Below are 10,231 nucleotides of genomic sequence, written 5' to 3' on the forward strand. Positions count from 1 at the left end.
AGATGATGATCGTCTAAAAACGCATATTTTATTCATAATTACTCTAAATATCAGCACAACAATGTTAAATCTGCAAATTTGCGGAATATTTATATAGGATACACACTAAATTCTGTCGATTTCTGATGTACATCCATCCAGCTGTGTTACATATATATGGTATAGTATTGTATGAGTTACCTTTCTTGTATCATTAAATTAATTTTAAAACGGAATCCACATTCTTTCTATTTTATCGCTTATCAGGTGAACAGTGAAAGATGAAAGATAATTTAACAAAAATACATTATCTTTACAATTTTTTAAGTCCTATCTAAACAAGAGGTAGCAGTGAGCTCAATTTATAAGAAGCAACATAGAACTTTACGAAAGGATGCATATAGAGAATATCTTAGTAATTTATTTCCATATGCTAATTTTTTCTCCATATGTTGTGATTCTATTGTTTTTTTCATGATGAGATCTACAAATATACACATGGTATCTTTTATTAATATGCAAGGATTATTGTTAAGCACTTTAAGTCACTTCCACAAACATTACTAATTCAATCCATGCAACTTCAAATAGAAAAAAAAAATGAAAATTGAAGCAAAGAAATTAATGTCTAGTTGTATTATTTCAGCACTGTTATGGTTCCTGTGTAAATTTATAGATTTTCAATGTATTGAAAAGTTCTTAAACTCATCTTAATATCCAGAAGGCTACTATTGATATCAAAGTAGTCGCACTAGGTCTTCCCTATGAAATAAGGAAGCCGACAAGCCATTGATCCCATAATATAACTGGTACTGAACTAGATATTATGACTATATATGATTGATAACGGCCTCAGGCGAATGACCCGTTACTAGATATAAAAAACAGTTATTTAACAACCAAGGTTCATAAGGTACAACAAAACAACAAACATGACTTGGAAAGAACAGGATGGAAATATGACGGAAGAATTGCTACTTGAACATCAAAGCGGTGAAAGTATGGAAGAAATATATCAATCCTTTAAAGACGCTATTGACAAAACAATACAGAAAAGTATTTGCCAGAGAGTCGAAAGATAAGAAATTAACTAAACGTCCATGGTGGAATTATGATGCAAGTTAAGCAATGAAATGGATGTAAACAATAAACAAAGGCAAAATAGAAAAAGCAACATTCCACACAAAACAGAATCCTTTGTTACAGAAAAAGTCAGGTCTGAAAATTAAAAATAGAAAGCAATGAATGATTGGAGACTAGGAATTCAAAAGAGGTCTGGTCAACTTAGATCAAAAATAAATTCTTCAACACCTTTCGATCATGATTGGAAGAAGACAAATCATCAGTCTTTTAATTTTTCGAATTCAAAAAAATGTAGTCAACATAGTGTTATAATCTATATCACTTTTAAAAAAATCAACGAAGGAAAACAAAAGGTGCATGTAGACTCTCTAAAAACAAAGCAATCATGCAAACATGATAAACAAGGATAAACAAGAATACAAACAATTACCATAGTACGATAACACAATGGCGGAATATATAAATATACAACGCCAAAAGGATATTATAAACAAAGGACTAAACAGCAAAGGTTACAAGTATAAAAAGATAAACGAAAAGAACACTATGCCACGATAATAAAGATGATAAAAAAAAAACGTCAGTGACTAGAATCTATACTTCAAGACTATCATGTATTATAATTTCTGAATTTGATACTGAACATTTATCAACACAGTCTAGTAATATCACCAATAGATACAGCAGCCAAGTTCGGAAAATAGCAGAATCAATGGACCTACAAAGACTTGACAGAGTGCATCGATTATATGCATGGATATGTTTACAACATCTGTCAGAGGATAATTAGAAGTTGAAACAGGAATAATGCTGAAAGATTAAAGGTCGGAACAAATAGTCATGAAAAAGATAGCGAAGATTAAACCAAAATCTGCACAATAACCCACTAAACAGCAACGTGTGAGGTATGAGAACAACTATTACTACTTCCCAACACCAATATAGTGAAAAAATGACACAAGCTTCAAAGTTGATCAAAGTTTATATCATGAAAAGTTGCCACGTTCTTTGGAAATAATGCCACAATGAAAACAATATTTTGTAGTTATACAACCATTCAAAATTAATAAACTTGGTACTATATTGTTATATAACAAATGATGTATAAATCTAAGGAACATTTTTTTAATTTAAGCACTCAAATGAACCCTTCAGAAATACTTGATCAATGGCTTATTAAAATTAATCCAATTCTATATGTGTCACAATTTGTAGCTATATTTCCTGTATATTTCCGGAAACCAGCTAGTTGGCATTTAGAAAGCTATCTTCGTAACACAGTACGTGATACAAAGTATGAAGCATGTGATTTGTTAATTAACGTCCAGTTACAAATATAAATGAATATTGAATCGCATGATTATATATGGCGATTCGGTCTAGACTTAGAGAGCGATATTAGGAACTCCGAAGATGAATTACCGAAGATGATAGCATTTTTGTACTGTTTTGGTAAAGTGCCGTATTGACCATGTCGTCCTTTTTTATCTTTTCAATCCCAAGTCTCATTTATCCCTCGATATTTGTCAAAACTGAAACACGTTGTTTTTTTCTATTTGAAGTTTAATCCAACACTAGAGTTATTTTACCTTTTATATTTGTGCTTTTTTCGTGCTCATTTTTTATATCGTTGTGCATATTGTTGAATTATACATTTTATGCAGCTTCATATTTGATTATTGTTGTTCATTTACGCACGACATGAACAAATATTGCCGCTGTGAATTTACAGTACGGTTTGTATTTTTTATCATGCGTTTGCTCCTTAAATTTCATTCATTATTTGTCAATCCCACATATTAGGATTTATTTTTGTGTTTTATTGATGTAGACAAGGGTCACACTCGAATTTTCTAGAAATACAGTACCGCACAGTTTTAACGTGTGTATATTTTTTTGTTGTCGTGCACGGTATGAAAAGTACAGTCATTGCCATATGGAACCTGTCATTTTTATTGCATATATAGATACTTGCGTGTAACCTTTTTCTAATATATTGATGTTGTTTTTCGAAGTGTGGTGTACAAGAAATACTTGTATTAAACTATATAACCATTTTCTTTGTGAATGTACTACTTTTTGACATTTTACAGTCAGAATCCGTTTCTGAAAGAGAGCAAAGATGTTCAAAAATCAGACACACCTTTTCCAACAGTCTAATGAACGACATCAATATATTATTAGAACTATTAAATGAGATATAGACGCTATTATACTAGACGTTGACGATAATCCAGTAGTGGACCTCTCCACAGCATCGACATACAGAGATGAACTTTTGAAGATGTCAGAAAAGTATGAGAAAGAAACTAACAGATATTTTGATTTCTTAAAATCATATAGGACAAGAGAAAGTGAAAGTTAGCATGCATCATTTTAAGTGTCACTCTATGCTTTAAAGGATAAGATATCAGTTGTCAAACAACATCTATGTTAATTGCTCCCTAGGAGATCAATATAAAATAGTGAACGAACTCATAAAAGTCGTAGCTCCCAACATAATTCCCGTCATACTGGGTCACAAAGATACTCGTCACTAAGTGCTCAATCAGAGATTTTTAAACAAACAGTGAAACTTGGAACCGCTAAGATACGACTTAAATATGTCAAAGAGTAGGCGGAGTTGTTGCACCGCGAAGCTACACTCAAAGCAGAGAAAACCGTCCTCGCTATGAAACGAGACGTTGACGCAGCTGAGTCGGGATTACAAGCTGTTAAGAAGGCATTGGATTTCGATCTTAAAGACTATGGTGAAAGTTACGAACCACCAAGGATCGCTCATCCAGTAGTTCAACATGCAAATGAAAACAGAATGTCTGAAAGAAAGTATCGTTGTGCTAACGTACCAGATACACGTAACATTACAGAACAACGTACAGCAGAATTTGTGGAGCAACAGCGCTCACATCATTCCTTACATTTAAGCAAACAAGACTTTAAAGAAAACAATGTAAACATTCCTATTCATTCTTTAGGACCATTAAATCCTACAGTACAATCTTTTGTTCCAAGCCAGAGAAATGAAGCACAAGAATTGGCCAAGTTCATGGTGAAGAAAGATTTAATCACATCTAGACTCATATCATTTGATGACCAGCCGTCACATTACTCATCTTGGAAAATTAGTTTTCAACACATAATGACTGAGTTAGATACAAATCTATTGGAACAGTTGGACCTTCTAATAAAGTATTTAGGACCAAGCTCCAAACAGCATGCTCAGAACATAAGATGTGCTAATGCTCATAATCCGGCTTCTGCAGTGCGCCTTATATGGGAACGCTTAGATTCTAGGTTCGGTAGTCCAGAGATAATCGAATCGTCACTGCACTCACGTATAGTTAACTTTCCGAAACTCTCGAACAATAACCGAAAAGAACTCTACGAGTTAGCTGACTTGGCTGCTGAGATCGAGTCAATCCGCAAAGAGGAAAGGTTTGCCACCACATTCGCTTACTTTTATTCGTCTCTAGGCGATAATCATTATGTCACTAGATTACCTTACATTATTCAAGAAAAAATGGACAACTGCTGCCAATGGTTATAAGTCAAGAAACAATGGAGCATATCCGCCATTTTCTTTCTTTGTGCCTTTTCTGCAAAACATTGCTAAAGTGCGTAATGACCCTGGTTTTTTATATGACAATCAAGACACTAAACCATCCACATCTACACTCAAAATCGAAATCGAAGTCCTGCGAAAGTTTCTAAAGTGTAAATTCACATTGCGATAAGACGTGTCCCGGTACTTGTCTATCCCAAATTCATGTATTTGGTTTTGATGTTATATATATATGTTATATTTGTTATTCTCGTGGGATTTTGTCTATATGTGTTACATTTTAGTGTTATGTCGTTGTTCTCCTCTTATATTTAATGCGTTTCCCTCGGTTTTAGTTTGTTATCCCGATTTTGTTTTTTGTCCATGGATTTATGAGTTTTGAACAGCGGTATACTACTGTTGCCTTTATTTATCTAGCATTAAAACAGACATTAGACACAGTGTTTATAAACTACCTACTATTACTAGTATTCAGAAGCCAAAAGAGGATTTGTGTCCGCTTCAAGGAACTAACCGTACACTTAACACGTGCCGTGGTTTTCGTACTAAACCATTGTCAGAGAGATTTAATTAAGCAAAAATGTTTGTGTTCAAGTGTTGCGGACCTAAGAGACATTTCCGTGACAAATGTAAAGAGGATGTCAAATGCAGTGTTTGTGGTTCTCGTGACCATTCGTCAGCCTTACATATAGATATTACAGCAGAACCCCAGAAAAAGCACAAGGAGGAGAATTCTAAAGAACAAATAAGCAGCAAATGTACCAAAATATGTGACTCGATACACAATACAAGTAAATCATGTGCTAACACAGTACTCGCTAAAGTATATCACTCTGATAGACCAGATATTTCATAATTGTTTACTCTGTGATCGACGACCAAAGCAACAGGACTTTAGCAACGTCAGATTTTCTCAACTTCTTCGGAGAAAATGACACTGAAACAGAATATGAACTTGCTTCTTGTGCAGGAAGGTTCGTTACTAGTGGACGACAAGCTTCCAGATACATGTTAGTGTCACTTTCCAAACCATTGGGAAGAAATAACCTCATCTGTTGTAGCTTCAAGTTATGCACACATGATGGACATAGCAAGTTGTAATCCTGACATTAACAATCAGTCTGAAATACAGATGTTAATAGGCCGCGACCTAATTAGAGCACACCATGTTATTGAACATCGTATAGGAGTCGACAAGGTACTGTACGTACAACATTTGCCCTTAGGATGGGTTATTGTAGGGAATGTATGCATAGGAAGGCAAAATGTTGTCAATGTAAACAAAACTTTAATTTTGAACAATGGACGACCTACATCATTGTTTCCGTGTGATAGCCACATGTCAGTGAAACTAGACCCAATCTGCAACAAGACTCAACTAGACGAAAAGGAAGGCGTGTCAATTGAGTATCAAACCTTTTTGAACATTATGTCATCAGGAATCTTCAAACAAGATGATGGACACTGGATCGCTCCACTACCATTTAAACCCAACAAACCTTCTTTAGAAAACAACAAACAAATTGCAGAATATAGAGCTAAATCGTTCGATATGAATTTACGTAAAGCGCACACATGTGTTATAATTATAATTAATGCAGAAACTGTTAGACCGACAACATGCCCAGATAGCACCCAAACTATCGCCAAGTACTGAGTGTTGGTTCTTGCCTATGTTCGCAGTGTATCATCCAAGGAAACCAGAAAGTGTAAGAGTAGTGTTCGACTCTTCAGCAAAACATCATGGACTATCTTTGAACGATGTCTTGTTGAAATGTCCAGACATTTATAACAGCCTTCTTGGAATTTTACTCCGCTTTAGGAAAGAGGCTTATGCCGTAACTGTTGATATTGAACAAACTTTTCATAACTTCAGAGTCATAGATGAACATAGACGTTTCTTGTGCTTCCTGTGGCACAAGGACAACGATTTAGATAAACCGCTAACTGAATATCAGATGTACGTATATGTCTTCGGAAACAGTCCGTCCACAGCAGTGGATACGTATGGTCTGAAACGAACTGTCTAACACGCTGAACTTGATGTGAAAGAGTTTGTTAGCAACGATTTTTACGTAGATGATGGCTTACCTCTTGTGCAACTCCAGAGGGAGTTATTGATCTCGTACAATAAACTAAACAAACTTTATACGACAACGGCAGACTTAGATTGCATAAAATTGCATCTAACAGCAAGTTAGTGCTTGAAGCATTTCATTCAGATGACCTTGCCAAAAATATCAAGGACCTTGACCTTGGATCGGCAGATCTTCCAATGCAGAGGAGCTTGGGTCTCTCATGGGACACAGAACTTGACGAGTTTACCTTTAGATTATCTCCTGACATCAAGCCATTTACACGCCGCTGAGTTCTTTCAACAATTAACAGTCTGTATGACCCAGTTGGCTTTGCTGCACCACCGATCATAAGAGGCAAATTACTCATGCGCCAGATGCTCTCATCTTCATCTACTTCTGATTGGGACGATCCACTTCCAGAACTTTTAAATCAGCAATGGGAATCGTGGGTACAATCATTGAGCGAAAATTTTCGTATATCTAGAAAGTACAATGGACCTTCATTTGCCAATAGTGTTAAACGAGAAATTAGCATATTCTCAGACGCTTCTAAAGATGCATTAGCAGCTGTTCCATATATCAAACTGTATAGTACAAATACTGTTAACATTAGCTTTTTTTTTTCGAAAAAGCCAAAGTTGCCCCATCTCACGGACACACAATTCTACGTTTAGAACTGTGTGCTGCAGTCTTAGCAGCAGAGCTATCTGACATTATTTGAGATCAATTAGATATCAATCCAGATGATTTTTATTATTATCATGATTATACAGAGAGTCGTTTAGTATTTGGATACCTGACAAACGAAACAAGACGCTTCTACATATATATTGATAACAGAGTAAGCCGAATTCAATCTTCGTTTCAACCTACTCAGTTTTCTCATGTGTCTACCAATGAAAACCCAGCTGATTTGGCTACTAGGTCCATCAGCACGAAAGATCTTCCAGAGAGCCTTTGTATAAAGGGCCCAGACTTCCTCTTGATTAACGACAAACATGATGAACACGATCATTCACAATTACACACGAATTGCTTGTTACACTCATGACTGAAGTTATGGCCATCATAAACAATAGACCATTACTACCAGTTTCAACTGATCCAGAGTGTCCAAGTATTTTGAGTCCGTCGTCTCTGCTTACGATGAAAATTTCACAAGCGTGAAACCGTTTCCTTTATTCGGTCCAAAGGATATGTTGAAATCACAATGGAAATGTGCACAAGGATTAGCAGAAGAGTTTTGGCGTAGATGGAAATCCGAATATCTTCATGAACTTCAGATTCGTACAAAGTGGCAAACTGACCGTCGTAATCTACAAGTTGTTGACTTACTTCTCATGAAAGATCAGCATACGCCACGTAATTCATGGCCCGTAGGACTAGTGAACAGGATATTTCCAAACTCGGACGGCAAAATTCAAAAAATAGAAGTCGCCATCGTCAAAGACGGAAAGCGCACAACTTATATCAGACCAATTACCGAATTGGTAACTCTCCTTGAAGCTGACTAACTATAATAAAGACATTGTGTTTTATTCAATCAAATTAGATACACGAACAATTAGTATAACATAGTAAGGGACACACATGTTAATTTTTCATATGACATTATCCTTCAATTTTTGAAAATGTAGTGATTTCATAAGAAATCAGAGGATGAGTGTACTTGTTTGGTAGAGTGCCGAATTGACCATGTCGTTCTTTTTTATCATTTCACTCCCCAGTGTCATATATCCCTCGATATTTGCCAAAACTGAAACACGTTGTTTTTTTTCTATTTGAAGTTTAATCCACCACTAGAGTAAGTTTACCTTTTATATTTGTACTCATTTTTTATATCGTTGTGCATATTGTTGAATTATACATTTTATGCAACTTCATATTTGATTATTGATGTTCATTTACGCACGACATGAACAAATACTGCCGCTGTGAATTTACAGAGCTGTTTGTATTTCTTATGTATCCCCTTAAATTCCATTCATTATTTGTCAATCCCACATATTAGGATTTATTTTTGTATTTTATTGATGTAGACAATGGTCGCGCTCGAATTTTCTAGAAATACAGTACCGCACAGTTTTAACGTGTGTTTATTTTTTTTTTTTTTTTATCGTGCACGGCATGAAAAGTACATGCCGTGCACGATAAAAAAAACTATATAAGTGTTGACTTAATAGTATGCTTATGATTGTTACTTTGTACTTTCAGTTTTTCACCCTCTTAGGGGGTCTGTATACCAATAAACAGTTGATCTCTCAACGACTTATCAGTTCAATGTTGGATATTGTCTTAAGATTGAAGGGCGTTTGTAAACCGAAAGTTTGTTTAGAAAGTTACAGATTTGACACCAGGTAGACTATATAAGAATGTTTACAATGGGGTTTTCATATGTAGAATGCATGACACTCCACCGACACGAATCATTTTATTAAACCTCACTATACTGACACAGTGTATCTGCGACCCAGTGGTAGTAATAAAATTAACGGTACCAATTTTCTTGCACCAGATACGCATTTCGACAATACATGTCTCTTCAGTGATGCTCGTGGCCAAAATAATTGAAATCAAAAGCTTATATAAAAGATGAAGAGCTATAATCCAAAAGGTCCAAAAAGTATAGCCAAATCCGTGAAAGGAATCAGAGCTTTGCATGAGGGAGATACATTCCTTAATTTATAATAAATTCTATCATTTTGTAACAGCAAATTTTAATAACACAAAAAGTCCGTATTTTCATGCCAGTACCGAAGTACTGGCTACTGGTCTGGTGATACCCTCGGGGACTAATTGTCCACCAGCAGAGGCATCGACCCAGTGGTAGTAATAACATTAACCAATTTTCTTGCACCAGATGCGCATTTCGACAATACATGTCATGTAAACTGTTTATTTTAGACTTTTGATAGTTTGGATAAATCTTTTACATTGTTATAAATCAAATATAAGAATTTGAGTCAAATCGGTGACCATGAATTTGACAGCTAGCGCCCCTTTAATTTGATTGGTTAGCTAGATGGATGAAGTCTAGTTGACCATATTTCCTTACAAAAGGGTTGCAGACATAATACTTGCCCGAAAGATAAATACAAAATGTACCTGGCCTATGAACTAGTTACGAACGTAAATCTTTATATTGTCAGCTACACTGTAAAAATGGTATTTAGATCCTATACACAATTCTAAGCACATCTTTTATGCACTTTTTTTTACATGTTTAAGTCTAAACGTGGTTGTGTTTAGAATCATGTTTAGCTTAGAAAAATGTGTTTAATATCCCGCTAACACGTTTAACCCCGCCACAGTATTTATGAATGCGCCTGTCCCAAGTCAGGAGCCTGTTGTTGTTTGTTTATGTGTGATAATTGTTTTTCGTTCATTCTTTTATACAAAAAAGACCGTTAGTTTTCTCGTTTGAATTGTTTAGCATTGTCATATCGGGGCCTTTTATAGCTGACTATGCGGTATGGGCTTTGCTCATTGTTGAAGGCCGTGCGATGACCTGTAGTTGTTAATGGATGTG

Source organism: Mytilus galloprovincialis, chromosome 1 (assembly GCF_965363235.1).
Source record: "Mytilus galloprovincialis chromosome 1, xbMytGall1.hap1.1, whole genome shotgun sequence".
NCBI classification, from domain to species: Eukaryota; Metazoa; Mollusca; class Bivalvia; order Mytilida; family Mytilidae; genus Mytilus; species Mytilus galloprovincialis.